General features: G+C 39.3%; 1 pseudogene; it reads right to left on the bottom strand.

The window, feature by feature from the left end:
• Nucleotides 1-2,090: 2,090 nt before the first annotated feature.
• On the bottom strand, nt 2,091-3,494 carry LOC132179829 (U-box domain-containing protein 21 pseudogene; annotated as a pseudogene).
• Nucleotides 3,495-21,214: the final 17,720 nt, after the last annotated feature.

Raw genomic sequence — 21,214 nt, 5'->3', positions numbered from 1 at the left:
AACAAGTACATGTGAATGCTTGTTATGTTTCTCAACCAACATGTTCTAATCTCTCAACATTTCATAAAGGATTCAAAGTATTTTAGTACAGTTTGTTGAAAATTGAATCGGATATATATATATATATATATATATATATATATATATATTTTTTTTTTTTTTAATTTAGGCCTTTAAAAATAATTTTATCATTTTAATATTTAGTGTTATCTCTATACTTAAAATAGAAAAGAGTTTGTTGAAAATTGAATCGGATATATATATATATATATATATATATATATATATTAATTTAGGCCTTTAAAAATAATTTTATCATTTTAATATTTAGTGTTATCTCTATACTTAAAATAGAAAAGAGTTAATATATATATATATATATATATATATAGAGAGAGAGAGAGAGAGAGAGAGAGAGAGATTACTTTTCCTCTTAGAATCCCAGGAGATTACTTTTCCCCTTAGAATCCCAGGAGCAACTTGCGCTAGTATTGAGCTATGTACCTATCTGTTGGAAGTCCCACATTGCTTGGGTATTAAGGAGATGGGCCATTTATAAGGTGAGAGGAAACCTCAACTCATGAGCTAGCTTTTGAGTTGAGTTAAGCCCAAGACCCATTTCTAACATGGTATCAGAGCCTAACCCAATTAATTGGCTGTGGCCCACCGTCACCTATTGTCGCACGTGTTGGCTTGGATGTCCTCCCGCCACACGTGAGGGGGCGTGTTGGAAGTCCCACATTGCCTGGGTATTAAGGAGATTGTTCATTTATAAGGTGAGGAGAAACCTCAACTCTTGAGCTAGCTTTTGAGTTGAGTTAGGCCCAAGACTCATTTCTAATACTATCTATGTTGCATCATTTTATTTTACTAGTTAAATTAAGCAACACAAAATTGTCATGCAATAGAATTGATTGCTATGTGAACACAAAAGGAGCTGTTGATCAAATGAGGATAATAAGGTCCTTTGAAACATCGGCAAAAGTTTTCCACAAAATCCTCTGAATCTTTCCATCTTTCTTTTTTTCCACCCTAGCTAATAGATGGTCAAATATGTAGCATATCTTATACAGTTCAAAGTAGCAGACAAGCCTTACGACAGTCGAGCTATATGTAGCTTGACTTGGTGATCAGATTTGTCATATATGATATAGATTGTTTTAGTAAGGAATCAAAACAAAACTTTGAAAAAGAATATGTGAAACTAAATTGCTCACGATAGGTTGTGATCGAATTGATAACATTCTATATATGCTTCTTGAATATTACGACAATTGGCATCAATGAATCAATATTTTTTCTTTTCAATTAAACATAAAATATTTAATTTAAAGAAAATTGTTAGAATTAGTGGCTCATATTTTCTCAAGCATAAAGAGTAATATTAGAATATCAGTAGTACGTTGGTCAAGTAAACGGAGCGAAGCGACGTTCTGTTGATGGAGCAGGAGTCTACTTTAGTCCATGGGCATAATTAAGTTTGCGGGGGGACGATTAGGTTGTGGGGGTGCATGGGCAACACCCCAATGATACGATACGAGGTATTTTGGGGTTTTCTAAAATACATCAATATAATTAGGGTTTTTCTATATATATGTTATATTATAACCCTGAATCATATAGTAAAATATAGCAGTACTCTCTGTGGACGTAGTCACGTACGTGCGTTACCAAACCACATAAATTCGTGTCTCGACTCTCTTTCTTGGTCTCTCTCTTTTTCATTCCATATTATTATTTACCGTGATGTATATATAATGCAATTATACAAAATTATGATTCAAACAGAAGGTCTTATCATCTTAAATTACAAAATTTTGCAATTTATATATGATCCAATAATTACCGTCTAAAACATATCAATAACAGTAATTTATTTTGGAGAATAAAAATTATAACTCCTCAAACAAATTAAGGCATCTCAAGCCATTTTACCTCGATCATCGATTTTTTCTTTTTTAAAAAAAGGGTAGAGCACAACTCACAAGCTAGCAAGACATTCGAAACTTCAGTAATATTTTCTGAAATAGTTATCAAGGATTTTGTATTTTTGTACATCGATCGAACTGTGAATAATGAGTATTTCCCCGATATATTTTTGTACTTCAAAATTGGTAGGCCTCGAATCAAAAGGGCCTCTTGAGATCCTTAAAATCGGTAGAATCAATACACTCCAGCCTATTCCTATGAAGATTTAACAATTTCAACAACTTGGTGGCCTTCTCCTTTGTTCTCTCTGCACAACCAACCTGTAAGAGCAACAGCAGCTTCTGAAACGCACCTACTCCAAGTGCTTCAACCACAACTCCTCCCTCTTCCCTCTTTTCATTCTTGCAGAGCTTCCAGAGGATGGAGACCGAAAACTCGGTCGCAAAATCGGATACGCGCAAAAGCTTCTTTACTACAACTGGCATCGTCAAAGCATGATTGTAGGCCTTTTCTCTCCCTTTGTCACTTCCGCATACGTCGTCCAGAACGCCCAGCGCCTTCTCGCACATGCTTCGTTCGGTTCCAACAAGGATTTCTAGCAGCAAAGAGACCAACCCCATGTCGACAAATCTTTCTATGATGTTTTCTTTTGCGTACGAGGAATTAACCATGCGATATATGACCATCAATGAAGCTTTTGTGGTGGCAGGGCAAATGGGCTCTTTTATTAGCTTCACTATTGCCTCTAAAGCTCCTTCAACCTCCGCTAATGCGTCTGTTCGACGGTGATCGTCCGATGAGATGACCTCTTTTAACGCCAGAACCGCGTTTCTTCTCCCTGACAAATCTCCACCCTTCAAAAACCATACCATGCAATGCAACGAAGCAGCCGATCCAAGATAAGACTTGGCCTCTGCATCGAGAGGGAAAAGAAGGGTTAAAGCCGACAAGATTTCCTCCAAGACCGGAACATTTCTGTCGAAAGACGCCCTTGAAAATGTGTCGAACGCAGCCGACAAGACACTTCCGGTCTTATTTGCCACAATGCACCGCTTGTTGCGCTCTTTCTCCTTCCCCAATGCCTTGATTTTCTCCACCAACTCCCGGCACCGAACATGATCGTCGCGTTGACTTGCCGTCGTAATCTTGGAAAGAATTTCTGAAACCTCAGCCGAACTTACCGGAATTCTCGGCGTGGGAATCCTCTCAATGCCGTAGGATTTGTTGTCAACGCACCAGTCTTGTATCATCTTCCTTATGGTATGATTTGGTACGAGCTCAGGGCTGGTCAATGCCTGGTTGGTAATGGGGCAGCTCAGGTTCCCGGCCTCAATCCACGTCTCGATGCTCTCGCGGTCGTACGTAATCCCGGTGGACAACGTCACCGGATCTTTCATCAGGTCCAGAGATATCGGGCATTGGAAATGGACCGGTAGCGTCAACTCCATGTCTCCAATCTTAACCCGTTGCTGCTCCTTGATGGCGGAGCGGGCAGCTCTACGCCTTCTCCACGAGGAAATCATCATAGTTTGGTAGTTGGAACAAGTTTGAATGAAACAACACTAAAAGGGAGAACAAAGAATGCGTGTTTGTGTCGTTGTGGTTTTTGTTAATGATATGAATGAGAGTTGGTTGGGTTGTGTATATATATATATATATACATACATGTGTGTGCTGGTCATGTCATAAGCACGCGATTCAACATTCAAACCCATGAATAATTTAATTTAATTTGAGAAAGAAAAACACAAAGAACGTTGGGGGAGACGACTGGTTTTGAATATTCGATCAACCGTTGAATTGAAATGGTAAAATGGGAACACCACGCTGTTTTGGAGTAGAATTGATCAAATGCCCCTCCGCCCCCCGAAAAATCAAATGTTTGACACAAAAGGTGGTCAACTGTTAAATGTTTTTTTAGGCAGTTTCTTTATTGTTTTCTCAAAACGCCAGGATTTCTGTTGGGGGGCACTTTCTAGATGTTTGGCATTGAATAATTAGTATTTAGTGGCTTATAATTTTATTTAATGGAAAAAAATAAGAATGTTTAGTATGGAATGTAAGAATTTAATGTCCCACATGATATGGCACATATGAGTATTTATTAGACTCTTTAAGTTATGAGATTATTTAATCCTAATCCTTAATAAACTGTTGGTTAATTAATTAAGAGAAATGGTTTCCTATTCAATTAACTCTTACTTTGATGAGAAGTTGAGTTATAAAGGAATAAAGGAAATCGGTCCTCTCTTTCTCCTATAAATGTACGCAATTTTCATCATCTTCATTTACCTTAAGTGGGCTAAGCGAGAGAAACTAATTTCTGGTATTTATATTTTCAAAGAAGAATTAAAAAAAGCAATAAATTCTAGTATGTTTATTTTATTAATTTATTATGAAATTCATGATAGTTAAGATCTTGTAAGTTATAGTATGTTATGTCAGTTTTATGTTTTACATGGAAAAATGAAAAAATTTTGCTTTACAAAAAGAAAAGAATGTTGAGAATTAATTTTTTATATATATATAAATAATAACCGGCCCCGCCGAATCGAACCTTTAAAACAGTTGGTGTTGCTTTGTCGGCGTTGCTTTCTCGATGCCTAAGGCTCTAGCATAAAAACACTAGGAAAATATTTGTTGCGTTTTTGGTGGCAGTGGACAGCGTTTTTGGTGGTAGTGGAAAATTAAAATGATCGTATTGGGGCAAAAGTCCATTTTTCGCCATTCTTATTTAAAAAAAAAAAAAAACCTTAATCGTTTTCTACCGTTCTCATATTCATCCCTAACGTAGAGTCCATCCATTCCAAAGTATACTCAAGGTCCTGCAAAAGAGGAAAAAACATAGACTTAAAATATAAAGACAAATCAACTTAATTAGATGGATGAGTAATGTTATATATATATATATATATACCATAGAAATATTTGTGACAAGGTCTAATACTCATTAAATATATGATTTCATTATTCTTAATTTTTAATTAGAATCTATTTGGGCGTTTCTGTGTATAAATACAAATTCAGTAACGAAGTTACTTCAACAGTAATTAATATGTAAAATGTAAAATGTAAGCAAGGAATAAGTGTTATGCTGTTCTATATCTTTCTCTTTTGAAGTAAAATTATTCCATACGATTTTTTTGCTATATAATCCATGCAACAATTCTTTAAAATCAAAGCTGTAATTTTTTTTTTTTTTTTAACATGTCCACACAAGGGAAGGGGGAGGGAGATTCGAGCTAGTGACTACCGCTTAATGAGGCATGAGCCCGTGGTTTATAGCGAATTGAGCTACCCCTTGAGGACAATCAAAGCTATAATTGATACTCTTCCTTTCAACAATAAGGTGGTCTATCCAACCCCTTTTCCTCCTCTCTCACTTTGATTTAAATAAAAGCAAAAAAGGAAAGAAGGTGGTCTACCGGAAGCTTCCATTTGATTAGTCCAAGTGATCAAGTATGAACTATGTACCGAAATCAATGCATGGAGTGGTGAGGGGTGGGTCTTAATCGTGCAACTCGATGTGTGCATTTTTGTCTGATTCTAAATTTCAAAGGCCCCCTTTCTAATCAAGTTTTACTTGTTTTTTTGCTTTAGAAAGTATTCTAGATTCACTACAAAAATTTTCATATTTAATGACATTTGAATAGTGACATTTTTTTAAAAAATGTCACTAATAAAATTGTGACTTTTTGAATACTCAAATGTTACCATTCAACTTTTTAACTATTCAAATGTCACCATTTATAAAATAGTGACGTATCAATAGTAACCATTATTCATGAGTCACTATTCATGCATGATTAGTGACTCGTAAATAGTTGTTACTATTTACGCATCACTATTTTAGCGTGAATAGCGATCCATGAATGGTGAAATGTATCAAAATTTAATAATATTGGCGCTAAGAATTTGTGTTAAAACAACCCCCACACCCAAAACCTTCAAAAAAGTTTCACTTTCAACGAACACAAATATGACTTTCTTTTAAAAAAAATACACATATAAAAACACAAGTGGCTGCCGGTTTGGAACCGGCTGGCAACCACACCTAGGGGAAAGGGGTGGCCCGCGAGCCACCTCAGAGGTGGCCATGAGTGGCTCGGCCACCTCTCGAGTGGCTCGTGGGCCACCTGTGAGGCCGAGGGTGGCCCACCCCAACGCCGGCAGCCACCCTTCTAATTTTTTTTAGTTTAAATTTTATTTCAAAACATTTAAATATTATATATATATTATTTGGTAAAAATTATTATTATTTTTTTATAATTTTTTAATGGGTGATGAGTTTTAAATAGTGCAAAACGACAATTTTTAGAAGGTGTTGTGCATTGTTCAAACCGCACCTTTTAAAAGGTGCCGTTTTGCTGAAAATGGCATCAAATAATGCTGTTTCCACTTTTCAAACGACACTAGCCCCTTTTCTAGTATTTTCACTTTTTCCCATTTTGAAAAAGTCATTATTTAGTCGTCACTAACTTAATAATGATATTTGTTGGGCCAAAAAACATCATTATATGGGAGTCATTAAAATCCAATATTTTTGTAGTGATGTCCATTGCTATGCAAAAATAGATTATGATACACAGTAGTTCGAATTGCTAGCAATTTAAGTAGTAAATTATTGTGAGAGAACTTATGTAGAATTCAATTGTCTAGTTAAATGGTTGGACAGCTAAATTTTTTTCGGAATAATTAAATTTCACATCAACTCTCTCATATTAACCATTTAAATTACTACCAATTTAAACAATTAAATACTTTAATTAGATCCCTATCTTCCAAAGACAGCTCACCATAAGCGGACATGTCGTGCAAGTACAACCTGTTTTATTATACATTTAGGGTGGTGGTCAACATTTTAGCTTGACACAAAATGGCCCACAGGATCGTAGATCTTGACCGTTTAGATTTGCCTTTTGGAAAAAATTCGGCTTAGGGTAAGCCTTAAATTCAGCAATGAAATATATACTATTGGGTAAGAAGGGATGGGATGGGGATCAAGATGCATTAATAATTATTATACACACAAAAAATAATAATAATAATAAATTATATATATATTCCAAAACGTCTAAGCAACGACGAAAACATTCTCCTATGAGAATTCACAAGTTTTGTTCTGGTCGTTCCTCTTTGGTAGCAAAAGGTAAAACAAAAAAAAAAAGAAAAAGTAAGCTTACTCTATTGATTACGTGTCTAAATTCTTTTGAGAAAATGAAAGAATGATTGCTCAAATTGCTTGGATAATCCAATTGGCCCTGGGAGTGATTATTTTTCTCTAGAAGGTCTTCTTGTTTTGCTTATTTTCAAAGGCATAGATTGAAGAGAGATACTCTAAATAAAAATATTGTATCGACTGCAAGAATTTACACTACTCTTTCCAATTGCCAGCTCAAATTTCTTTAAAGAAGTCTGAGTTTTTTAGCAACTACTTGTCAAAACTGCTTTTGATCTAGATGGATGCCTAGATGTGAACGCTTATTAATTATGTTTATCAACCAACATATATATTCTAATTTTTCAGCATTTTATAAAGATAAATGATAGAATTCATTTATTTTTCAACTGTTTTTTAACAATTTTCATAGTGAATGGATGAATCCACTATTGAATTTGTGTGAGGTTCACATGAGTTTACAAATCTAATCATTAATTTATTGAATTTGTAAGATGAGACGTAAAAAAAAATGAGAAAAAGATTCAAAGTATTTTAGTACAATTGTTGAAACATAAATGAGATGATTAAATATATAATTTTTTTTATTAATTTAGGTTTTTAAAAATAATTGATGATATATATATTTGTCTTAATTAGTGATTTTATTATGTGTACTTACGTTAAAGAAGCTATCTCTATGATATATTTTCTGATCGTAATATTTAGTGTTATTTCTATACTTAAAATAGGAAAGAGTTAAAAAAAAAATTACTAAACTTTATTGTTTAGATTATTTTTTCCCTCGGAATCCTAGGAGTAGGCAATGTTGCAGTCACAAAGCAAGTGCTACTTGTTCTGAAGAAATTAATAATCAAAAGGAAAAATATGATAATAGTAAAAATAAAATAAAATAGACACAAGTGATTTTTCGTGGTTGAGTCTATAATTAACATCCACAGGATAAAGCTACATTACGCACTTATTCACTTCATAATTTTAGAATACAAATTAATAGTCCATATTTTGTTTTGTTTTTTTTTTTAACATGTCCACACAAGAGGGGAAAAAAGATTCGAACTAAAGACCTCCGCTTTATGATACGTAATCCCCAGCCTATTGAGCTACTCCTTGTAGACATTAATGGTCTATATTTAGAGGGATGCAGAGAGAATACAAAATGATGAACAATAGGAGAGTACCACGCATTCATAATTAAATATTTCGAATATGATTTTATCAATTACAATCAATGCTAATATATTCTCATAATATCAAATCTCACACAATATATTCTAACATCCCCTCAAACTCAATATGGAAGATTCTGAAATCTTAAGTCTGAAATAAGTTGACAACGATCCGCGGCAAAGGTAGTTAGGCATTTTACAACAATAGGGTGAGAATCTTCAAAACAAGGCCAACTATGGGCCAAGATGAAAGCCAACAAATGGTTTAAATGAAGCAAACTATGGGCTTAAAATGGGCCTATGTTTTAAACATTATGACAAAGAGCGTAAAGAAATAGGCCAATTATTGGTCATATATGAGAGCTAACTATGGGCTAAAATGGGCCTATGTTTTAAACAATAACACATGCTAAATAAACTGAGCCAACATATGGCCAAAAATAGGTCTAGCAATAGACTGAAATGGGCTTAGGTTTTAAACAATACCACAAAGGCCAAATAAACTGGACCAACAAAGGGCCAAAAATAGGTTTAGGTTAACAAATGACCAACAAAAAACTAAATAAACTAAGCCAACAAAGGGCCAAAACAATATGGGCAACTTGGCCTCGTTTTTTTTTTTTTTTTTTTTTTTTTCTTTGGTCACCACTTTCCTGCATCAACTCCCACCAAATTTATTGTTGTAGCAATCTGTAACATCTATGGACCTCTCCGGAGTTTTCTCTCTAGGTGTCTAACAACCTAGGGGAGAAGGATTGTTTCCCAAGCTGTCTGTTCCAGATATAGTCGTGGGAGTAATTTGTTGGAGTATTGACGATGGAGGAAGCACAGATGGAGGATGATCTCAGCCGGATGTGGCAGAATTTTTCTCTTTCGGAAGTGGAGGGAACAGAAATCGAAATCCAGAGTAATGTGTGGGAGGAGGGGACAAAGAGAGGGAAGAAGTGTGTGGTGGGGAAATTAATCGCAAATCATCTGGTGGGGAAGGAGACTATTAAATCCACACTGATGAAGATTTGGAAGCTGTCAGGTACACCCTCTCTCAAAGTCTTAGGAGATAATCTTTTTCTGGTGGATTTTTTGAATGAGAGAGATAAGAAAAGAGTGTTGGAGGGGCGACCATGGGTTTTTGAAGGTAGTCTGTTTGCAATTGAGGACTACGATGGTTTAACACCTTCAGCAAAATACCGGTTCGATCGAACTGCATTTTGGGTCCGTATGCAACACCTCCCCCTGGCCTGCATGAGTCTTACTGTTGGCCATCAGATTGGATCAGCAATAGGGCAAGTTGAAGAGGTGGATGTGGACGAAGGCGGAACGGGCTGGGGAGAATGTCTGAGAGTCAAAATCAATCTAGATTTGAACAAACCACTAACGAGAGGGCGTACAATCAAAATCAATGGGTCGACCATGTTGATTTCTTTTCAATATGAACGACTCCCCAAGTATTGTTTCCGATGTGGTAGGATTAAACATGGGGTCACAGGATGTCCAGTGAGGAATGAAGCTCGAAAACAAAACGCCCCAATTGAATTTGGACCATGGCTTAGAGCGGCTTCTTCGAAAAGGGCTTTTGGTAGTCGGCTTGGACTGGAACCAGAAAAAAGAGATGATCCTCCAACAAGGCGGGATAATAGAGGAGGCTATGGAAGATATGAGTCGGGTCACCGACATTCCCCGAGCAGGACAAGGAAAAAGAATAGCAGTCCGGTGGTGAACCGTGAAGGGGGCGGCGAGAATCCCGAATCGGTGGAGAGAGGGAGGCAGCCATCAATGGAAAGAACCATGGAGTCAAACTTTCCATTCCAAGGAAAACCGACCAGGCCAGCTGGAGGCGAGAAGGTTGGAAATCTGATTCCTGAAAATCAGGAAAGAGATAAAAGGCAGGATGGCGTGATAGGCGGCAGCAGGGGAACTGAATCACAAAAAGAAATAAAAGAGAATCTCCCAACCAAAGAGCCACGAGAGAGCAGACAAGGAAAGGAGTGTGTGCATATTAATAGCCAGGATCTGGAACATTTAATGGAATTTATGGCTGAGCTGGCACACAAGGAAGCGCATATTGAAGAGCTTGGGGAGAGAAGGGGGCAGAATGGTAACTCGGTAGGGGGGAAGGGAGCTGGAGAAAATGTAAAAAGATCCCAGTCGGGTAATAATTTTTCTACCCTGGCAGAGGTGGAAGAAAAAATGAAAAATGCTATTGTTGATGAAACTCATATTACACGACGAGTCAGTGATGATACTTGGCAACACGCTGAACGGATGTAGCTCAATGGTGGGTATAGTGGGGACAGTCTTGGCAAAAGAAAGGTGAGGGAAGATAATGGAGGGGTGGAGGATGTAGCAAAAAAAGGACGTCTGAAAGGAGGACGTTCTATGAAACCAAATGGTGGGATTGTAATTAAAGAAAAAAATGGTTCGGGAATGGCGGCGGCTGATAATCAACCCCGCCGACCGCAATGAATTGCTTAAGTTGGAACTGCCAAGGGCTTGAGAACCTTCGGACAGTTCGAGAACTTTGCCGCTTGGTGAAGGATAAGAAGCCCGATATAGTTTTCTTAATGGAAACTAAGCTACGAGCCAATAAGATGGAAAGGGTGCGAGTACAGTTGGGATTCGAGCATATGATGGTGGTTGATTGTGTGGGTCGAAGTGGTGGTTTGGTCCTACTATGGAGAAATGATGCCGGGATAGAAATCCAAAATTACGGTCGTCGGCACATCAATGCTAAGGTAGTACCATCGCCGACGGAACCACCATGGAAGCTTACTGGATTCTATGGTCATCCCAACCCAAACAAAAGACCCGAAGCGTGGAATTTACTTAAATACATTGCCACGTTGGACCCTTCACCGTGGCTATGTATTGGTGATTTCAACGAAATAATTTGTTTGGAGGAGAAATTTGGAGGGAAAGGCCGCCAAAGGGGGTTGATGGAAAATTTCCAAACTACATTGGAGGTGTGCGGATTATCGGACTTGGGTTTCAAGGGTCCAAAATTTACATGGAATAATGGGCAGGAGGGGGAAGAATTTACTAAAGAAAGGCTTGATCGAGCAGTAGCAAACCAGAGTTGGTGTGCTTTATATCAATGGGTGGAGGTGGTAGTTGGAGTATCGGTATGGTCAGATTGCTATCCACTTTTAGTGAAATTAAAGGATTGGAACAATGTAAGAATGGGCCACGAAATTTCAAATTTGAAGCTAGGTGGGAGCTTCATGATAAATGCCGAGATGTCATAAGGAATGCGTGGAAGGGGCACTCTACACAGTTGGACCCGTGGAACCACTTGATGAGCAATTTGTCTGCATGCAAAAAGTCCCTGCTGCAATGGCAACGTGAGGAGGTGGGGAAGCCGAGCAGAATCTTGGCAAAGCAATGTCTCAAGCTGGCCGAATTACAGCGTGAGGAAAGAGAGCCGAATGTTGGGCAAACTCTCAAAATCCAAAAGGAATTAAAAATCCTGATGGAGCAAGAGGATTTGAAGTGGCGACAGCGTGCAAAAATGGACTGGCTCACTTATGGGGACCAAAATTCAAAATATTTCCATGCATGCGCGAACCAACGACGGAAGGTAAACAACATTCACCAAATCCGAGACAAAAGTGGAGGATTATGGGAGACCCAGGAGGAGATTGGAAGGGCTTTTGACAATTATTTTTCAGATTTATTTTCCACGGGCGGTGTGGCAAATTGTGAGGGTTGTTTGGATGCTATAAATTCCAGGGTGACGGAGTCTATGAATGAGTCGCTCGTGAGACCGTTTGGGGAGGAAGAAATTAAGGAGGCACTATTCCAAATGGCTCCGTTAAAAGCCCCGGGACCGGATGGGTTCAACGCTGGATTTTTTCAGAAGAATTGGGCCACTGTGGGCCCTGAGGTTTGCAAAGCTCTTCTTTTTTTCCCTCAATAATGCAGTTATTGATAGCTCTCTAAATTCCACTTTTATAGCACTAATTCCCAAGAAAAAAAATCCCTCTTGTGTCACGGAATTTAGACCGATTAGTTTGTGCAATGTTTTGTACAAAATAATTTCAAAGGTTTTGGCTAATCGGCTAAAAGGGCTTTTATCCCAAATCATTTCCCCTTATCAAAGTGCTTTTATTCCTGGCCGCCTGATCTCAGATAATATTCTGGCTGCCTATGAAACCCTTCATACAATGCATACCCGAATGAGGGGTAAGAAGGGCTATATGGCAGTAAAAATTGATATGAGCAAAGCCTATGGCAGGGTGGAATGGGGGTTCTTGGAGGTGATTATGGGTAAAATGGGGTTCACACCCTCGTGGATAAAACTAATCATGATGTGTGTTTCCTCTGCAAACTATGCAGTTCTGGTGAATGGGGTACCTACGGGGAGGATCATTCCTACTAGGGGTATTAGACAAGGCGATCCTTTGTCTCCATATTTATTTTTGATTTGTGCGGAGGCCTTGAGCTCCTCATTGTTAAAGGCGGATAGAGAGGGTGTATTAGAGGGGGTACCTACGTCGAAGAGGGGTCCTCGGCTTAATCACTTATTTTTTGCTGATGATAGTTTACTGTTTTGCAAGGCAGATTTGGGTCATTGGCATCGGATTTCTACCCTTCTCAAAAGCTATGAATTGGCTTCGGGGCAGAAACTAAACATTTCCAAGACGGCCATCTTTTTCAGCCATAATACCCCGGGGGAAGTAAGGAAAAACATTCTAGAGGTTGCAGGAATTCCCAGCTCCCAGAGGTATGATACCTATCTGGGGTTGCCAGCTTTGGTTGGAAAATCCCGTACACAGGAATTTAAAGGTATTATTGACAGGGTGTGGAAAAGATTGCAAGACTGGAAACTCAAACTCTTATCCCAGGCGGGGAGGGAAATTCTGCTAAAGGCGGTGATTCAAGCAATGCCAACTTATTGTATGAGTGTGTTTAGACTTCCTAAGACTCTATGTTCTAAGATTAATTCTCTTATGCAGCAGTTTTGGTGGGGAGCCTCAAGAATACACTGGATGAGTTGGCAAAAAATGGGCCTACCGAAGTCAAAAGGAGGAATGGGGTTTCGGGATTTCAGATGGTTTAACAAGGCTCTCCTAGCAAAGCAGTGTTGGAGGTTGTGGCAGTATCCGGACAGCCTAGTTTCCCGAATATTGTCGGCTAAATATTATACTCAAAATTCAATTTTGGAGGCCAAATTGGGGTCTAAACCTTCCTATGCATGGAGGAGCATATTGGGTGCCTGCGACCTTCTTAAAGAGGGACTTTTCAGCAGGATTGGCGATGGAGAAGATACAAAAATTTGGGGCGATAAATGGGTCCCTCGACAAACCACCTTTACCATACAATCGACCCCTCGGATAATTGAACCGGACTCCAAAGTTGCTGCACTAATAGACAGAGATGTACATGGGTGGAACAAAGCCTTGATTGAGAGACTATTTTCCCCAGAGGAGGTTGACGCAATTCTGTCGATCCCAATCAACTTACATCGTCGGGATGCTGTTATATGGCGAGAAACAAAAAATGGTCTCTTCACAGTCAAAAGTGCTTATCACGCAGCCATGAGCAGGGAAGCTCAATTGCAGGCAGGTAACTCCCATACTGCAAAGAAAAAGGAGATGTGGGGCACTCTGTGGAGTCTAAAAATCCCCAATGCAGAGAAGAATTTTCTATGGAGAGCTTGCCAAGAGATACTCCCAACCAAAGCCAATTTATGTCGAAGAAAGGTAACACGGGATGCTTTGTGTCCTATTTATGAACTGGAAGATGAGACCAGTTTCCATATCTTGTGGGATTGTCCATCTGCTAGGGATGTGTGGAGTGCAAGTCTGAAGAAATTCCAAAAGAGTTCTCTCGGTGGTCCAACGTTTAGGAAAGTGGTGGAGGATTTATTTCAGACGTGTGAAGACGAAGATCTTCGTATGTTTGCAGGAATAGCACGAAGAGTATGGCATAGGAGAAATGAACTCGTCCATGGTGGGTCCTTTCTCCACCCGAGCGTTTTGGTTCAACAAGCCCAGGAAGCTCTAACTCAATTCTCTGTAGCAAATTGTCAACGAGTAGGGTCCCAACCGGATTTCGAAGAACCTGGTGGGGGCAGTGGAGCTGGGTAACCTTCGGGTGGCCCGCATCAGTGCCTGTACTCTATCAGGGAGAAATTTGGGTACATGGGGACAGAATGTTATTGGGTGTAATTCGTATTGGAGAAGTATTGTGTACTGGAGGGATGATTTGATTCCATATTGATTAATAATACATCAGTCCGATTTATTTCAAAAAAAAAAAAACTCCCACCAAATTCGTTTTTTTTTTTTTTTTTTTTTAATATCCAACGGAGGACAATAAAGCAATGAAGTTGCTAGAATGAAACAAAAAAAGAAAAGCTTAGCCATCATCACCCAAAAAGAAATATGACTTTGTGGTTTCTCCTTGCAGTAAATGCTTAGCTATCATCTTATACCATTGTCGTGGACCACATAGGGCATCTAGTTGTGGAAGATTGACCAGGGCAGTGCCTAGAGATCCTCTCTTTCACTGGAATTGTCTCGGTCTCTCGCAGTAAAAGTTTGAGAGAAAATTGTTTGGTTGTTATGTGACCTTATTTATAATCAAGGCTTTATAGAGACTTAAGAAAGTAAAACATACAAAGAGGAGAGCCCATATTCGTATATCTAAAAGCTACATAAAGAATATGTTACGGACTCACCTATGGGCTGTAGAAGGGCTGGTTAGTTAATCAACATGGGTAGCACGTGTCTTGCTTGGATGGCTTACTTGAAGGATCCAGAATAATGAGCTGTCATTTACTTTCTGCATTTTGTAATCTTTCCTTGCGTTTAGCTTTTATTTGTATTGTTTTTTGCTTTGCTTGTATTGCGTTTTGGGGAAGATATTTGTAAGAGCGTGAAAGGCGCAATTCTGTTAGAATCTCTCAACAGAATGAGTCTACATATTGGGCTCCAATGGGTTGGAGAGGGTATTGAGAATTATCTAAAGAATTTGTATCCAGGAGATTGAGCCTCTTGAAGACCTTCTTACTTAATATCTATTTCATGAATTTCAGCCATTACCATCTTCCCCAACATTCCATAGAAGAAAATACCTAAAAATATCCAGCAATCCATCTATCCCCTTACATTTGGTATCAAGAGCCAGTCGATTCTTCTACTCTGTTGCCATTTTTTCCAAAAAAAAAAAAAAAAAATTTGCTTCACTCATGGCCGATGGAACTAGACTTGCCTAGATTTCTGAAACCCTGAAGGAGTGCCATGATGCTATTCAACAACAACACACAGTTAACACCCAAATGCAGAAGCGCCTTACCGAGGTCTCCCAGATGTTACAGACTTTGGTAGATAATCAGAACAGGCCGCCTCCAGAACAACCACCACCACCACCGGCTGACAACCGTGGCTACCATCTACCGCTTGTACCTCCACGAGAAGAAAGAAGATATGATGACTTCGACTGACGCCATGATAGGGATGAACGACATATCCATATTCCAGAGGAGGGAGACTATGATTTTTATCATAATGACAGGCACATCCATACATGCACCATGTGTCTCGATTTTCCAACTTTTTATGGCGATAATCCATCTGCTTGGACCTATAAGGTGAATCAATTCTTTGATCACTACCAGACTCCATTGTACCAACGAATTCGAATGGCATCCTTTCACATGGAAGGAAAGGCGTTGGCTTGGTTCCAAGATGCGGATGAGGTGGGTTTATTTCCCACTTGGGATTCATTCCTCCAGGCTTTACTCATTTAGTTAGGTCTCACGTATGACGATTCGATGGAGGCTCTTAAGAAGCTCCGACAGTCTTCAACGGTGACAGAGTATACTGCCTAGTTTGAGGCGTTATCCAATCGTTTGAGGAGTATTTCTGAAAAGAATCGTCTAAGTTGTTTCTTGGGTGGTCTCAAAGATGAAATCCATCTTCCTTTGCGAATGTTGAGCCCGCAGACTCCTGTAGCCGCCTTTGGGTTGGCAAAATTGCAGGAAGAATATCTCCTCAGCTCTAGGTGATCCTTTAAGCCTTTAGGGAGCTATGTTCCTTCTACCAAGCAGCTTGGTTGGGCACAATCCCCTGGTACTTCAGGTCAGCAGGGGACTCTTTCCTCCAATAACCTTCAAATTCAGCGACTATCACCCTTATAGATGAAGAAGAGAAAAGACAAAGGGTTATGTTATAATTGTCATGACAAATGGAACCTAGCCCACAAATGCAAGACCCCCAAGCTATTTGTCATCTATGAGTTGGAGTTACCTATAGATGAGATTCCTGAGGAGATTTATTATGACTCAAAGGATTCAATGGAACCTCACCTACCAGTGATGGCTCCAGCAACCATTCCAACAACCATTGGACACGAAGTCACTTTGAATGTCATTTTCGGATCATTGAGCCCGAGAATGATGCGCTTGGAGGGGTTGGAGAAGAATTAGCGAGTGGTTCCCCTAATCGACTTGGGAAGTATGCATAATTTCTTTGATCCATCCATCTCGAAGAAAATCCATATGGGTGTGCTGCGAACCCAACAACTTCAAGTAAAGATAGCTAATGGTGCAAAAATTCTGAGTGAAGGTCGGTGCAATTCCCTCTCTATTTAGGTACATGGTACTACTATCACCTCTGATTTTTATGTCCTCACTTTGGGGGGTTGTCATATTGTCTTAGGGGTGGCTTGGCTTAGAACCCTAGGCCCTATCATATGGGACTTTTTACTCATGACCATGCATTATGTTTCTCATGGTAAATCTGTTGTGCTCACTGGGTTGAATCCCATGGGTCTTACTTTAGAGGAGGGTAACAATTTCCTTAAAGCTTCTACTTCAAGGAATAGAGGTATATGGCTGCAATTGATAGCTCCAAACTCTCATAGCTTTCCATTAGACCGGCATGCACCTATTCAAAAATCGCTAGATGAATTTGCCTCGGTTTTTGATGAACCTACGGGATTGCCTCCAATTAGGAGTCATGATCAACAAATCATTCTTAAAGGGAATCAACCTATTACTGTTCGTCCTTATCTCTACCCATACTTTCAAAAGATTGAGATTGAAAGAATCATCCGGGAACTTCTAGAATCGAGGGTTATCAAACATAGTCAAAGCCATTTTTCTTCGACTATTTTGCTTGTGCGTAAGGCTAATGGTAGTTGGAGGATGTGTGTCGATTATAGGGCCTTCAACCAGGACACGGTTAAGGATAATTTCCTATCCACGTTATTGATGAATTGTTGGATGAATTACATGGGGCTAAGAGTTTTTCGAAGTTGGATTTACGTTCGGGTTACCACCAAATATGTGTGCGACCAGAAGATGTACCTAAGACAGCTTTTCACACACATGAAGGGCCCTATGAATTCTTGGTAATGTCGTTCGGCCTCACTAATGCCCCCTCTACTTTCCAAGGGTTGATGAATGACCTCTTTAAACCCTTCCTACAGCAATTTGTATTGGTTTGCTTTGATGATATTTTAGTGTATAGTCACAACTTGGCTGATCATTTGGGGCACCTACGGTTTGTTTTGGGAGTGTTGCATACTCACCAATTATATGCTAAAGAGTCAAAGTGTAAGTTTGGGGTGGCGGAGATTGATTACCTTGGTCACTTGATTTCAACTCTTGGGGTACGAGTGGATCCTTCTAAGCTAGAGGCTATGGTCGCTTGGGTCTTACAGGGTATTACAGGAAATTTAGTGAGGGGTATGGGATCATTGCTGCCCCCCTTACTGCCCTATTGAAAAAGAACTCATTCCATTGGACTCCTATGGCTACTGAGGCTTTTCTTAATTTGAAGAAGGTTGTCACAAGCCCCCCGGTACTTCGCTTACCAGATTTTTCAAAAACATTCACCGTTGAATGTGACGCTTGTGGAACGGGTTTAGGCGTTGTTTTGATGCAAGAGGGATACCCCATAGCTTACTTGAGCAAAGCATTAAAAGGACAAGCACTTTTCTTATCAACACATGAGAAAGAATTGCTCTCCCTGGTTACAGTTGTGCAGAAATGGAGGCCTTATTTGCTAGGACAGTCATTCCGGGTAAAAATTGATCAACAAGCCCTTAAGTTTTTACTGGAACAAAGGGCAGGAACTGTATCTCAGAAACATTGGATTTCAAAATTGCTTGGCTATGATTTTGTGATCAAATACAAGAAAGGGTAGGAAAATAGAGTGGTTGATGCTCTATCTTGCAAGTTTGAAGGTATTCCTGAAATTGACACCTTGAGCATTTCTTTAATTTCTTTTCCTACACCAGATTGGATTGAGGACTTGGAAGCTTCTTATTTACAACATCCAGATTCCAAGAAGTTGCTGCTGCAACTCTAGCAAGGGTTGCTAGCACCTAAAGGGTTTGTTCTTCAGCAAGGCTTAATTTTGAAGAAATGGAGCATTTGGGTGGTTCAAAACTCAGCTTTCCAAAAACGACTTTTGGAATATATTCATTCTAACCGTATAGCCGGCTATTCTGGTTATCATAAGACCATTGACAGAGCTAAGGCTGATTTCTACTAGAGTGGAATGTGCAAGGACATTAAAAAATTTGTAAGGGAGTGTTCTGTTTGCTAGGAGAACAAGCACGAAACTACACGTCCAGTAGGGTTGTTGCAACCCCTGCCTATTCCAACTCGGGCTTGGTCAGATATCTCCATGGATTTCATCGAAGGACTACCTTCTTCACAAGGCTCTACGGTAATCTTCGCAGGGGTGGATAGGTTCACGAAGTATGGACACTTTTTGCCTTTATCCCACTCATATACATCATCTAAAGTGGCTCAAATTTTTTTAGCCAATGTTTTAAAGCTCCATGAAATACCCCGAACTATTGTCTTAGACCGCGACCTTGTTTTTACAAGTTCCTTTTGGAGAGATTTGTTTAAACTCCAAGGAATATCTCTTGCTCCAAGCTCGGCGTACCATCCCCAATCGGCTTAACAAGTGCTTGGAGACTTATTTATGTTGCTATGCTATAGCTAGGCCTATGGAGTGGAGTAAGTGGTTACCCATGGCAGAATGGTGGTATAACACTAACCACCACTCCTCCACGAGCTACACCCCTTTTGAAGCACTATAAGGTTATTCCCCACCCTCTTTGTTGTCTTATGTTCCAGGTACAACAGCAAACTTAGCAGTGGATTTGCCTTTAAAGGACCGAACCAAGATGATCAATCTTCTTAAAGAGCATCTCCATCATGCCCATAATTGAATGAAGATACAGGCTGATAAACATCGCTCTGAGCGAGAGTTCCAAGAAGGCGATTGGGTATATCTTCGGCTTGAACCAAATTGACAGAAGACGGTGGCTATGCACAAGAATTTGAAACTTTCTCCCAGATTCTTTGGGCCATTCCAAATCCTCAAACGGATTGGATTTGTTGCATATAGGCTGGATTTACCATCGGATGCCCGCATTCACCCTGTATTTCATGTCTCTTGTCTGAAATATAAGTTGGGTCAACATATTTCTCCTTTACCAACACTGCCTCCGGTGGACAAAAATGGAAAATTAAGCCTAAACCTGAATCAGTGATCAATAGGCGATTGTCAAAGAAAAGGGGAAGGGATGTGACTGAAGTCCTTGTGAGGTGGAAGGGAGCTCTTGTTGAAGATAACACCTGGGAAAGTCTTTGGGAACTCTAGCTTCAATATCCACACCTTGTGGGAAAGGTGCTTTGAAGAGGACGACTTTGTTACGGGCTCACCTATGGGCTGTAGAAGGGCTGGTTAGTCAATCAACATGGGTAGCACGTGTCTTGCTTGGATAGCTTAGTAGAATGATCCAGAATAATGAGCTGTCATTTACTTTCTACAATTTGTAATCTTTCCTTGCGTTTAGCTTTTATCTTTATTCCGTTTTGCTTTGTATGTATTGCGTTTTGGGGAAGATATTTGTAAGAGTGTGAAAGGCGCAATTATGTTAGAATCTCTCAATAGAATTGAGCCTACATATTGGGCTCCAATGGGTAGGAGAGGGTATTGCGAATTATCTGAAGAATTTGTATCTAGGAGATTGAGCCTCTCAAAGAGCTTCTTACTTAATATCTATTTCATGAATTTCAACCATTATCATCTTCCCCAACCTTCCATAGCAAAGAATACCTAAAAATATCCAGCAATCCATCTAATCCCTTACAGAATACAAGTAGAAGACTAAGAAAGGAAAAAGATGAGACGTCTATCTAAGGTTAACCAGGAACTATAAATCAAGGAATGAGAGTGATTTTGAGAGTTAGTTATGCTGTCTTGAGGAGCACAAAAAGATATCACTACAAAAATATTGGAATCTTGTGACTTTCCAAATGTGACATTTTTGGGCCAAAAAAAGGTCACTAATGGGTTACTGACGTGTCTGTAGTGACGTTTTTAAAATGGCAAGAAAAGCATAGATGCAAATAGGGGTAGTGACATGTTACTGTTCACACGTCACTAATTGGTGACGTGTGAACAGTAGCACGTCACCTTTAGTGGGTGACATGTGAACTGTTGACACGTCACCCAATTGGTGATGTGTAGAGAACTCACACGTCACCTCCCAAAGGTGACATGTCTTCTGCACACGTCACCAATTAGTCACATGTGGAGAGCTCACAAATCTAACGTGTCTACTTCACACGTCACTAATTGGTGCAGTTAGACCATTGTTCACATGTCACCAATTGATGACGTGTCACAAAAAAAGAAGAAGCTAAATTTGGTTATTTATGAATTTTTTTCCTCCTTATATTTATGGGAAAATTACAGTTTACCCCCTCAAAGTTGACAGTGTTTTTCAATTCGAACACCAAAGTTTCAAATTTTTGCAATTTGACCAATTTTATCCAAAACTTCCCATATTGCCCCTAATTTTTATTTTTTTATTTTTGGGGAAACTTCACTAAGGACCCCCAAACTTCCACCCGTTTTGAAATACCCCCCCTAAACTTCAAAATCTTTCAATTTAGTCCCCTGAA

Source organism: Corylus avellana, chromosome 4, assembly GCF_965113065.1.
Source record: "Corylus avellana chromosome 4, dhCorAvel1.hap1.2, whole genome shotgun sequence".
NCBI classification, from domain to species: Eukaryota; Viridiplantae; Streptophyta; class Magnoliopsida; order Fagales; family Betulaceae; genus Corylus; species Corylus avellana.
Note: the sequence above shows the minus strand (reverse complement) of the source record. Positions and strands in the feature narration are given on the sequence as shown.